This window comes from Nicotiana sylvestris, chromosome 8 (genome assembly GCF_000393655.2).
Source record: "Nicotiana sylvestris chromosome 8, ASM39365v2, whole genome shotgun sequence".
Taxonomy (NCBI): Eukaryota; Viridiplantae; Streptophyta; class Magnoliopsida; order Solanales; family Solanaceae; genus Nicotiana; species Nicotiana sylvestris.
The window spans coordinates 100,304,969-100,318,232 of NC_091064.1; the positions used below are offsets into that span (position 1 = coordinate 100,304,969).

At 41.0% G+C, this 13,264-nt stretch overlaps 1 non-coding gene across 1 annotated transcript; it reads left to right on the forward strand.

Annotated features, from left to right (window-relative positions):
• The first annotated feature begins 1,682 nt into the window (after nucleotides 1–1,682).
• On the forward strand, nucleotides 1,683–1,789 carry LOC138876627 (small nucleolar RNA R71). Its single transcript, XR_011401971.1, has one exon. It is a non-coding gene; the product is annotated as a small nucleolar RNA R71 (small nucleolar RNA).
• Nucleotides 1,790–13,264: the final 11,475 nt, after the last annotated feature.

A 13,264-nucleotide genomic window follows, 5' to 3' on the forward strand; every position in this document is an offset into this window, starting at 1 on the left:
GTAGCGGAATTGAGTTTGGTTCAGCTGGAATCAACTCTTAGATGTGATAGTCAGAGTGCTATTCATCTAATGAAAAATCAGAGATTTCATGAGCGCACTAAACACATTGATGTCAGATTTCATTTTATTCGAGATGTTGTTGAAGAGGGAACTATCAAGGTCGTGAAGGTTATCACAGACGATAATGCTGCAGATATGTTGACCAAGATAGTCCCACTCGCTAAGTTTGCACACTGCAAGGACTTGGCGGGGGTGTGCATCAACTGATGCAACTCCGAAGAGAACAGTTGTTAGGTGGAGGTGGTATGTTCAACAATGGTTTGATTCTTCTTGTTTCTTACAACGGGGTTGCCCAGTAAGCTTAGAAGTTTTGGCCAGAGTTGTTCACACGCACGCTCGAAACGCAAACCAAGGTGGAGATTGAAGGTGTTGGTTTATGTTTAGTCAACAATGGCATGCCAATTGGAAGAGTTGGTGGAAAGAGTTGGTGTGGATGCTAGGAGGAAGCTTCCTCCTTTGATGTCACCCATGACATCAAGAGGAGGTAGTTTGATGTCACCAATGACATCAAGAGGAGGTCTTTACCTCTATAAATAGATGCACTCCTTCACTTGTAGAAATCATCCCAAAATAATACAATACATTGTAGTGAGTAGAGAGTTAAGAGAGAAATTCTCTTAAGTGTAATTGGGAAATCTCCCCTTCCTTTGTTAATATTAAAAGGGCAATTGTTCTCTGGTGGACGTAGGATTATTTTGATCCGAACCACGTTAAATCTTGTGTTCTTTCTTTTACGTTTCCGCTAACAATTGGTATCAGAGCGACAGGATTCTTTAACGATCCAAGGAGAAAGAACAAGCAAATATGAGTTCCATGAAGTTTGAAATTGATAGATTCAATGGACGCAACAACTTCAATATCTGGAAGATCCAGATGATGGCGTTACTGCGGAGGGAAGGTTCAATCCATGCTATTGACGGAAAGTATCCTACGGATATATCAGCTCCCGACAAGGAGAAGATTGAAGGGGATGCATTGAGTGCAATCCAACTATCCCTTGCACCTAACGTGCTTTGTGAAGTGAGTACGGGTACCGAAGAGACGGCCAAACAGTTGTGGGAAAAGCTAGAAGGGCTATACCAAGACCGATCAGTGACAACAAGAATGTTGTTACAACGGCGTCTTCACACATTTAAGATGGGGTCAGGTACTTCGTTACAAGATCATTTAGATGCGTTTAATAAACTTGTCATGGACTTACAGATTGCAGGAATTAAAAGGGAGGAGGAGACGCTTGCATGTGCTTTGCTATTTTCATTGACTTCAGGATATCGTGATATTGAGAATTCAATGATGTATAGCAAGGAGCCTATCAAGCTTGAGCAAGTGCGGCAGGCACTTAACTCTAGTGATGTGCGGAGGCACATTGAAGGAGATAGAGATGACCAGGCAAGTGGCCTCTTTGTAAGAGGCCGGACTAGCCAACAGGGAAAGACCAAATCAAAGCACAGATCAAAGTCTCGTGTGGCCTCTGATTTGCATCTTCAGATAACTCATCTAAAATAATGACTATCTCCTCTAGAGTTTTTTTCATCAACGGGCTTCCAGCTGCATTGCTTAATGTTCTACGCGAGGCTGGTGTCAATCCATTCCAAAAATCCTAGAGTTGCATCCAAAGTTGAATTTCGCTATGTTGACACTTCCTGACTATCTCCTTAAACCTCTCCCATGCTTCAAGCACAATTTCAGTTTCATTCTGGCAGAATTTATGTATTTCTCTTCTGAACTTGCTCGTTTTAGCTGAGGAGAAATATTTAGAAAGAAATTTTCTGGTCATCTCCTCCCATGTTCTAATCGATCCCTGGGGCTAGCTTCTAAGCTAGTGCTTTGCATCATCTTTAAGTATGAAGGGGTATGCCCTTAGATAAACTACATCTTGTGACATACCTGCTTCCTCAACATCCCAACCAGCTTTTTCTCTAAGTTGGGCTACCTCTTTCGCAGCCAAATCTACATTATTATTATCTCCAGCCATATTTTCTTTGGTTAAGGACTGCCCAACCTTCTTTATATTCCCGGGGAGATTCCTTTCCTTCTTCAACTGTCACAGTTGTTTTTCGATTTCTGGCTCGTATGGTTGCACTTCTTTCCCAGAAGATCGAGTCATGCACCAATCTAACCTGTAGCATGCGCACAGTCAAAGAACACCAAACATAAAAAGAGAAAAATAAAATAAAAAGAAAAATTCTTGAATTAGCACTACAAACGATTTCAAACACTATTCATTGCCAATCCTCGGCAACAGCTCCAAAATTTGACAAGCGCATAAGACACACTAAAATATGCTCTCTAGTCGAATATAGTAAATTATAATATCATATCCACATGTATTGGAGTTAAACAGTATTTTCGTAGTTTATAGCTCAATTTCTATCCAAGATAATCAACAATGGAGATTTAGGTGATTTAAACTAAAATTTACTAACAGTCTAAACTATTGACTAGTGACAAACAATGCAAGTAATAGGCAAAGGAAGATATCAATGGGGAGAGAATAGGGTTGATATGATAGATGCAAGACAAATGTTTGGGATTTAACTGTAGATAATTCACTTCTAATGTTCAAGTGAGTCTCTCAAATTCACTTGGTTGTTAGTTCAATTGATTAGTAGAAACTCCTCTCTCGATTAACTCTCAACTTCACAAGATGAACCAATTTTGAGTATGTGAAGCTATGCAAAAATTCATAGTGGATTGGTCTTTAGGAGAACCTCTCTCGATTATCCTTCTAACTAGGTTTAATCAATAATTCAACTAGCCTTTTCCGATTACTAAGAAGAATTAATGAATTAACCAACAAAATATAATGCAAAAATATCACAAGTTATGCCTCTCTAGATTACAGTAACAAGTGAATATAGATGCAACGTTTAAAACATCCAAAACGATTCAATACATAAAAACTACAGTTAATATCCACAAACAAGTATCAATACACCAAATCTATCAAACCCTAAAGAGAACTACTCCATGAATATGTAATAATTCATCATAACAATGTTTAAGTTAAAGGAATACATAAAACAATCCAAACCCTTGTCTTGAGCTAGGATTGAATGATGAAATCCTTGAGCTTTTGCTTCTCCACCTCCTTCTTAGCTTCCTTAGGTCTAAGATGTGTCAAAAGTCCTCAAAATAATATTTTTACATGTATTTATATTAAGTAAGGTTGGGCCCAAATGAAACCATCTTTTCCTACGCAAAATTAGATTGGGACTCTATAAATATTGCACAGGTGTGCTGCATGGGGCGACGTGCCACGCCGTGTGGTAGTGGACTTTATTAGAGAGCGTGCAAAATTGACACTGGCAGAAAAAGGGCGGCTGTAGCGCGCCATGCGCCACCCCACGCATCGTGGCTGTGGTGGATTCTTAGAGCTAGGCTTTTTCCTTGGTTTTTGACATCTGGATGTGGTCCTCGACCCCCTAACCCGATCCTAGCTTAATCTCTTGGGCTTTTACTCAGACTTTAAAGCTCCAAATAGCTTGAATTCATTCCATGACATCTACATAGCTCGGAATCATTTCTACAAGGCACAAAACATGCAATTAGTGCAAAATACTAGCGATTAAAGACCAAACTCAATTAAAGTGCAGTAAATTAGAGTGTAATAAGCGACTAAAGCACGAGATTATAGCCTACCATCATGTACCCTGGGAAAATATGATTCTTTATGTTGAAAAAGAGATTAGGGGGTGGAGACCCTATGTCTAAGGATAAAATAAACTAAGAAGTGGAGACCCTATGTTAGAAAAGAGACTAGGGAGTAGAGACACTATGTCTAAAATAAAATTAACTAGGGAGTGGAGACCCTATATTGGAAAAGAGACTAGGGAGTGGAGACCCTATGTCTAAAACTAAAATCAACAAGGGAGTGGAGATCCTATGTCGGGAAAGAGACTAGGGAGTGGGGACCCTATTTCTAAAATAAAGTCAACTAGGGAATGGAGACCCTGTGTTGGAAAAGAAGACTAGGGAGTGAAGACCATATGTCTAAAATAACATCAACTAGGGAATGGAGACCCTATGTCTAAAATAAAATCAACTAGGGAGTGGAGACCCTATGTTGGAAAAGAGACCAGGGAGTTGAAACCATATGTCTAAAATAACATCAACTAGGGATTTTAGACCCTATGTTGGAAAAGAGATTAGGGAGTGGAGACCCTATGTCTAAAATAAAATTAACTAGGGAGTAGAGACCCTATGTTAGAAAAGAGAGTAGGGAGTAGAGACCCTATGTCTAAAATAACATCAAATAGGGAGTGGATACCCTATGTTGGAAAAGAGACCAGGGAGTGGAGACCCTATGTTTAAAATAAAATAAACTAGGGAATAAAGACTCTATGTTGGAAAATGAGACTAGGGAGTGGAGATCCTATGTCTAAAGTGACATCAACTAGGGAGTAGAGACCTTATGTTGGAAAAGAGAGTTGGGGATTGGTGTGCCCTATACTACCATGATTTGGAACTTTCTTTCTTTTTTTTTCTTTTTATTAAGAGAATGAGCAAAATGCGGGAAATAATTTGGAAAAGACTTCCCTTTTTGGGATTGTTGCTGTTGTAGAGCTATTTTATCCTCTGCGCGGTTTCTTTTGGTTGCACCTGCTTCTTGTAAGGTTGCTTTTGGATTGCATATGTTTCCTATTTTTCAAACAAAGAACAATTTGTCAGTTTGAAATAATGGTTGGTTTTGCATCCTTGAGTATTTCACTCACTTGATTTCGGTCGGCTTCTTTGATGATGATTTCAACCGCAACTGGTTGTTTCCTAGATACCAGTTGCCTTTTTGGTCCTGGAGAACCTTTGTCTTTTCCAAAACATTACCATGATGGTTGGTCGCGTGGGACTTAACCTTTTCAACTTTATTTTGCCTCTGTAGGCATTTCAATTTGATTTTCTTCTTTCGAGAGTTTTTAATTTCAAAACATACCCGCCACTGCCAGTCAGGGTTGACTTGATGCCCCTGCCGAGTTTGGGTGCCCTTTTTACATATTAGCTTGTATCAAACGAGAGCCTTGTAAATCAGTCTTGTCGTCCCTTCTTTGCCTTAGTTTTGTAACAGAGTAACATCGAAAGTGATTAAAAGAAAAACAAATAATGGAATGGACAATGAATTAAGATAAAAGGTATCCCTTTCGGGGAACATAAAGAAGGACTTATATATGGGAGTACATGCAGTCTTCAATGAACATGACATACCTTTTGGAATGGATGCCTGATCTATGTAAACCGTCTGACTCTCAGAAATTCATCACAACTTTTGCCTCGAAACTAAGAAACCTTGCGCAGAACTATGTCGATGCCAATGGTTATGATGATCCTCTTTTCAATCAGTGGCGCCCTTTGCGGGTTTTCACCAACTGATCTTTCTTATTTCACTTCTCACCATCACCTTATAGTGATCTTTGTGAGTTTTCACTAACAAGACTCTCATTTTTACATTCTCAATTCCTTATCGTCTTACGGTGCACGTAAAGGTTTTTATCAATAAAACTCTCTTATTTTATTTCTCTCATTTGGTTATATCAGATCCAATATCCTCCAATTCTTGAACATTCCCGTCGATTGATCGGAAGGACTTAGAAAGGATTTAGGCAGAAGGATTTTGGATTGGGTTACAACTTTGGAACCTTTCAAGCGAAAACATCACCGAACCATTATAACATCTGCCCTAGTTTCAACTTTTGGGGGGATGTAATTTTTTGTTTTGGTGTGACTGAACCCTAGAGAGAGGCTACCTATGTATCATTTCGGGATCAAGTCGAACGTAGTTCAATGAACTTTGTTTTTTATTTTCTTTTTAGTTTTTCATTATTTTTATAGTAACTTCCATGTTCCAAAGAGGATAATCAAAGAAAGGGAACTGGCTCTACGGGTTTACAAAGGGTTGATAGTGTTTGGAGAGTGAGAAAGAAATCCTTCATCATTCCAATCAAAACATGTTAAAGCTGTGAAAAAGGGGTGAAACGTAATACCTTTTGACCTCATCTGCATTGACAATTGTCTTGTGGTCATTTCCTTTGATGTCTCCCAATTACAGCGCTCCCTTTGGCAACCTGTTTTTATAATGTACGGCGTTTCCAGTCTGGAGAAAATTTCCCTTTAGCTTCTTCATGATGCGGGAGAATACGTCTCAGAACAAATTGCCCTACTTTGAATTTTTTTGGGTTGCACTTTCTTGTTGTAGGCACGAGCCATTCTTTGTTGATACAATTGCCTGTGGCAAACTGCGGCCATCCGCTTTTCATCAATCATAATCAATTATTCCAGCCGGGTTTTGACACATTCATCATCCTCGATCTCGGCTTCAACAATGATCCAAAGAGAGGGAATCTCAACTTCTGCAGGTATTACAGCTTCAGTGCCATAGACCAATAAGTAGGAAGTGGCCCCGACTGATGTGTGCACGCTTGTGCGATATCCCAATAATGCAAAAGTCAACTTGTCATGCCATTGTCTGGAACCCTGAATCATTTTCCTGAGGATCTTCTTGATGTTCTTGTTTGCCGCTTCAACAACGCCATTAGCTTTGGATCGATAAGGGGTAGAATTACGATGCGTAATTTTGAATGATTCGCACACCTCCCTCATCAAGTGGTTGTTCAAATTTGCAGCATTGTCCGTAATGATAGTTTTAGGAATACCAAAATGGAAAATAATGTTGGAATGCATTAAGTCCACCACTGCTTTCTTGGTGACGGCTTTGAAAGTGACTGCTTCGACCCACTTTGTGAAATAATCAATGGCAACCAAGATGACTTTGTGCCCATTTGAAGCTTTAAGCTCGATTGGCCCAATAACATCCATGCCCCAAGCAAAGAATGGCCAAGGCACTAACATATGATGTAACTCTGAAGACGGTGCATGAATCAGGTCACCGTGTATCTAGCACTGATGGAATTTCTAGACAAAACTGAAACAATCCTTTTCCATGGTCATCCAGTAATAACCTGCCTGGAGGATTTTCTTTGCAAGGACATACCCGTTCATGTGAGGCCCACATACTCCCGAATGCACTTTGTTCATGATCTTTTTAGCTTCTCGGGAATCTACGCACCTCAAAAGATTCATATTTGGAGTTCTTTTGTATAGGACCTCTACACTTAGAAAGAAACCGCTTGCAAACCTTCTAATAGTTCTCTTTTGATCTTCACTAGTATGCTCGGGATATTTTTTTGTTTTCAGAAACCTTTTAATACATGATATAGCTGAACATCTGGCTCCATTTCAATTGCGTTACAATAACCATTCCTTTCTCGAATTTGAATCTCTAACGGGTCAATATAAACATTACCCGGGTGCGACAATATTGAGGCCAAAGTAGCTAGTGCATCAGCTAACTCATTATGGAATCGGGGAATATACTTGAACTCAATGGACTTGAATTATTTGTTGAGATCTTCCACATATTGCCTGTACGTGATGAGTTTGATGTCTCGAGTTTCCCACTCACCTTAGGCCTGCCGAATGATTAAATCAGAATCCCCCATGATTAATAATTCCTCTACATCCAGATCAACTGTCATATTCATGCCCATGATGTAGGCTTCATATTCGGTGGTGTTGTTTATACAGAAGAACCGTAGGCAGGCTTTGGCCGGATAGTGTTGAACTATGGGCGAAATCAGAATTGCTCCGATCCCGACACCATTTGCATTTATAGCCCCATCAAAGAACATTTTCCAGGCGTTAGTGTTCTCTGGAAATACCTCAATCGAATTTACTTCCTCGTCAGGAAAGTAAGCGCTTAGGGGTTGGTATTCATCATCAACTGGGTTCTCGGCCAAGTGATCTGTCAAGGCTTGAGCTTTCCTCGTCGTGCGAGTGACATAGACAATGTCGAACTCGGTGAGCAGGATTTGCCATTTTGCTAACCTTCCCATGGGCATCAGTTTCTGGAATATGTACTTCAAAGGATCCATCTTGGTTATGAGATATGTTGTGTAAGCCAGCAAATAATGTCTGTGTTTTTGGGCGATCCAAGTTAGGGCGCAACAAGTTCTTTCCATCAAAGTGTGTTTGGCTTCACAACTGGTGAACTTTTTGCTAAGATAATATATGGCTTGTTCTCTCTTCCTAGTTACATCGTGTTTCCCCAGGACACAACCAAAAGAATTTTCCAAGATTGTCAGGTAAAAAAATAAAGGTCTTCCTGTCTCAGGTGGAACCAGCACTGGCAGATTTGACAAATATCCTTTGATTTTGTCAAAAGCTTCTTGACACTCATCTATCCATTTGATTTCCGCGTCTTTCTTTAATAGCTTGAATATGGGCTCACAAGTGGTAGTAAGCTGAGCGATGAACCCATTGATGTAATTCAACCTCCATAGCAGACTCATGACCTCTTCCTTACTTTTTGGAGGCGTCAAATCCTTAATAGACTTTTTCTTTGTCGGATCTAATTCGATACCCCTCCGACTGACTATAAACCCCAGGAGCTTCCTAGACGGAACTCTGAATGCACATTTAGTTGGTTTCAATTTCAAATCATGCGCAGACGCTCAAAGAATTTTCTCAGATCCCGCACATGGTCTTCTTGTGTTCTGGATTTAACGATCACGTCATCCACATATACCTCAATCTCTTGATGCATCATATCATGGAAGATGACAGTCATAGCTCTCATGTAGGTTGCCCCGGCATTTTTCAGACCAAATGGCATGAACCTGTAACAGTAAGTGCCCCAAGGTGTGGTGAAAGCAGTCTTTTCTGCATCTTTTTCATCCATCAAAACCTAGTAATACCCAACATAACAATCCACGAAAGACTGTATCTCATGTTTAGCACAGTTGTCAATAAGAATGTAGATGTTTGGCAGTGGAAAGTTGTCTTTGGGACTCGCTTTGTTTAAATCCCGGTAATCAACACACATTCGGGTCTTTCCATCTTTCTTCCTCACTGGAACAACATTAGCCAGCCATGTAGTGTATCGGACTACTCAGATCACACTAGCTTTCAGTTGTTTTGTGACTTCTTCCTTGATCCTATCATCAGTTTTGAACTTTCTTTGCTTCTGTTGGACGGGTAAATAACCAGGATAGGTAGGAAATTTATGTACCACCAAATCAACGCTCTACCCTGTCATATCACCATAAGACCATTAAAACACCTCTTTGAATTCAAACTAAAGTTAGATCAAAGCATCTCTAGTTCTTTCTTCAGCGTGAATGCTTATCATGGTTTGTCGAATCTCTTTTGAACCGCCCAAATTAACTGGCTCGGTTTCATTTAAGTTTGGCTTAGGCTTATTCTCAAATTGTTCCAATTCTCGATTTATTTCCCTTAAAGCCTCATCCTCATCATATTCTGGCTCTTGATTCATTATTTTAAATTTAGCATTTTAGGATTTGGGCATGAAGTCTGCAAGCATGTCATGCTATTAAAGTCCTCCATTATTAGAGCTGAAAAGAAAAACATAAAAAAAATAGCAAAATCAGAACAAAAGAGAAGAGACGTATATGGACGATCAAATATTGATTCCATTTCATTGAATTGAAGATATGAGGGTTTACATCTGAATTAAAATATAATAAAGTAAAATCATTCGAGTTACACCCTGAAATAACTCGTAGCATAAAAGAGATGGCAAGACTGAACTACCGGGACTCCTGCCTGACAGGGAATGGGGTAGCTTTCCAATTCTGGAGCTTGAAATCCGGCCCCATATACTGCACCTCGACATTTCTCGTGCCTTCCCCTAGCTGGACCATGTGGGAATCATATAGCATTTGTTTCAAGGCTTCACAAATATCATCAATTTCTTCAGCCGTGAAGGCCTCTTCTTCGTCGTCCACATATTTTGGCTTGACAAATGATTGGGAGAGATATGGAATGGGTTGGGATAGGACCCACCCTTTTTCTTTGTGCTTAGCCCATGTTCTGTCGGCCTCTGTAGCTCGAAAACCCACACCGAAACACTTTTCATTGGCGATTGGTGTAATAGGCTTAGTGATGCCCTACAGAGATACCCCGAGCCCCTTTCTGGGCTTGTACCCATTTCGTATCATTTGGGTGGTGACCATGACTAAAGCATTAGACAAGCAAGGTTGAGGTAATGGGGCCCCTTCTTCAAATTGGTCGGGGACCATAATTTCGAAAGCTTGGTATACAATATGCTCCCTACCTTCCCTAGCTTCAAGACACGGGACTGAAGGGTCCCGGTAAATGGATTGGTTATCTTTTCATGGACAACAATCTCTTAATTTCATATTCAAACTTTACCATTTGGTGAAGAGTGGAGGGAATAACTCTGACAGCATGAATCCATGGTCTACCTAGGAGGAAATTGTATGAGGTTTCCGTGTCCAAAACCTGGAAGGTCACCTTAAAATCTACGGGGCCAATAGTCAGAATCAGATCAATTTCTCTTATTGTATCTCGTTTGACCACATCAAAAGCTTGCACGCAGACGTTGTTAGCTCGGATTCTTTCTGCTACAATGTCCATTCTCTGGATTGTTCAGAGAGGGAAAATATCTGCACCGGAACCACCATCTAACATCACTCTGTTCGCATAATATCCCTCACATTTGAAAATTAGGTGCAGGGCTTTGTTGTGGGCAGCTCCCTCTAGGGGCAATCATCGCGGCTGAAGGAAATCTTGTTGACCTCAAAAAATCTTTCGGCCATTCTTTCCAATTGTTCGACAAAAGTCTCAACCAAGACATATGCTTCATTTAGCATTTTGAGGAGCACTTTCTGGTGTTCATCTGAACTCATCAACAAAGATAAGAGTGAGACCTAAGAAGGAGTCTTCCAGAGTTGGTCAACTATTGAGTATTTAAGTTTTCATATTTCTAAAGAACTCTTCTTCTTCCTTATTACTTAAGAGGCTTCTTGGGTGGCATCCGTTTATCCCTGTTTGGTTTGGACTTTTTCAGCTCTTCTGGGGTATGATACCTCCCAGACCGATTCATCTCGTTCACCTCTCCTATGACTTCTTTCCCTTTATATGTAACCATGGTTCTATTGTAGTTCTAGGGGACTACGGTTGGATCTTTCATAGGACTCTATGGTGTGTGGCTGATAACCACGGGCTCAGTCAGCCATGGTGAATTTACCCCCCCTTCCCCCCCCCCCGCGCCATATAGGTCCCCATTGGTACATATAATCTTGGCACATTCAATATAGCCTTCCTTTCATCGGATTTCTTGGGAACGTTGAGGATGAGCTGTTCTTTTCTCGGGGCCTTAGGAACATAGTGAATCACGTTCTTGGCAGGTGCTGGCCCATTTTTTGTTTCAATAGCTTGAGGAACTGGAGTAACTTTATTTTCAGCTTTGGCTAGTTTCACCGACACTTTAGGTATTGCCTCTAAATTGCCGATGGCAACAATGGCCTTCAATGCCGAGTCAAACTCTTTGTCATTACAAATCATACCAATGACCAATCTATTATTGTGAGCCGATAATGGATTGTAGGTCACATTAGGAATCTCCTTGTCCCTCAGCACAATTTTTTTTCTTAGATCAGGGTTTTGACTGCCCTTTTGAGGGTCCAACAGTCTTTTGTATCATGGCCTTCTACTTTTGAATGGTATGCACATCTGGTGCTAGCCCTGTATGATGGGGATTCGAGATTTTTCTGATTGGGAGGCACCGGTTGCAATAGACACAGTTAGATTAACTTCTGAAATAGACTGGAGTAAGATTCACCAATAGGGGTGAAATTGTTTATCCTGGGATGCTCACGAAGGTGTGGATTATGTTGATGTGTGTTTTGTGGTGGATGAGGGTTATATGGAGCTTGGTAGGGATGGTTATTTCTAGGAGGTGGAGCTCGAGTTTGGTTGTAATGTTGTTGGGGCCATGTGTAGGGTTGGGCATTCATCACCGCATAGTGAGGCGGTGCCACGACATAAGCTGCATCTTGATGTGGGTAATAGTTTTGTGGGGTTACTAGTGGCTTGTAAGAGTGGTTAAATGATCGGCGATGCCCGGAAGCCACATGGCTCCCTCCTCCTTCTTTTTTGCGATTAGCCAAACCCCTAAGCCATTCTGGATGGCTTGTGATGTAGCTTGACTCAAAATCCGTCCCCCTTTCAGACTGTTCTCTACCATCTCCCCTATCTTGATAGCCTCAGCAAATGGCTTGGCCATGGCGGACATCATATTCTAAAAGTAATCAGCCTCTTGGGCCTGTAGGAAAACTGTAACCATTTCTGCTTCATCCTTCGGAGGTTTTACTCTGGCGGCTTGCTCGCGCCATTTGATAGCATACCCGCGGAAGCTTTCCGCAATTTTTTTCTTCAAATTGGACAAGTAGTTTTTTTCTGGAGCGATGTCCATGTTATACTGGAATTGTCTGACAAAATCTCGGGCCAAATCGTCCCATATGTTCCAGTGGGTGATTTCTTGATCCATGTACTACCCCGAGGTGATTCTTGTCAAGCGTTCCCCGAAGTAGGACATCAAAAGCTCTTCTTTCCCACCAACCCCTCTTAGCTGATTGTAGTGTCTCTTTAAGTGAGTGATTGGGTCCCCGTGCCCATCATATTTTTTGAACTTTGACATTTTGAAACCAATAGGTAGATGAACGTTGGGAAACATGCACAAATCCGAATAGGAAACACCTTTTTGGCCGCTCAAGCATTGCATGTTTTTCAAGCAATGTTCCAAGCTTCTCATCTTCCGAGCCATTTCTTAATGCTCGGGATTTCTAACCATTCTTTCTTGATTAATTGGAGACTAATACTGCGGCTGTTGGGCATACGAGTCTAGAGTGACATAAGTCATAGCATGTTGAAATTGCAGGCCTTGGAAGGTGAATGTTGTAGGTTCAAATCATGGCCTAGGCATGATTAGTTGTGACATGGTGAAGATCGGTGGTGTGGAGAACAATGTTGAAGGTACCCCTGAAAATGGTGCCTGGGGGCGGACCTCAGAAGGCATACCGGTAAAGTTGGATGATATATTAGGGTATCCAAACGGGACAAATGTGTTGGTCATGGGGATGTTGGTGGTTCCACCCGTTCTTGGGATCAACTCGGGGAATCCAGGGATTGCAGTTGGTGTTTCTCTAGGCATCCCATATTTCAAACATGCAGAGACGTAGCCTCTTATTTTCTTCGACAGTGGCCATTTCCAGTTGTGACATAACTGGTATAGGGTTATCCTCAGGATCGACAATGCGGAGACTGCTTTCTGAAGACATTGGAACCCTTCCTTTGGATCTTGTAAAATAGGGGTGAGAAGCCAGATTACCAA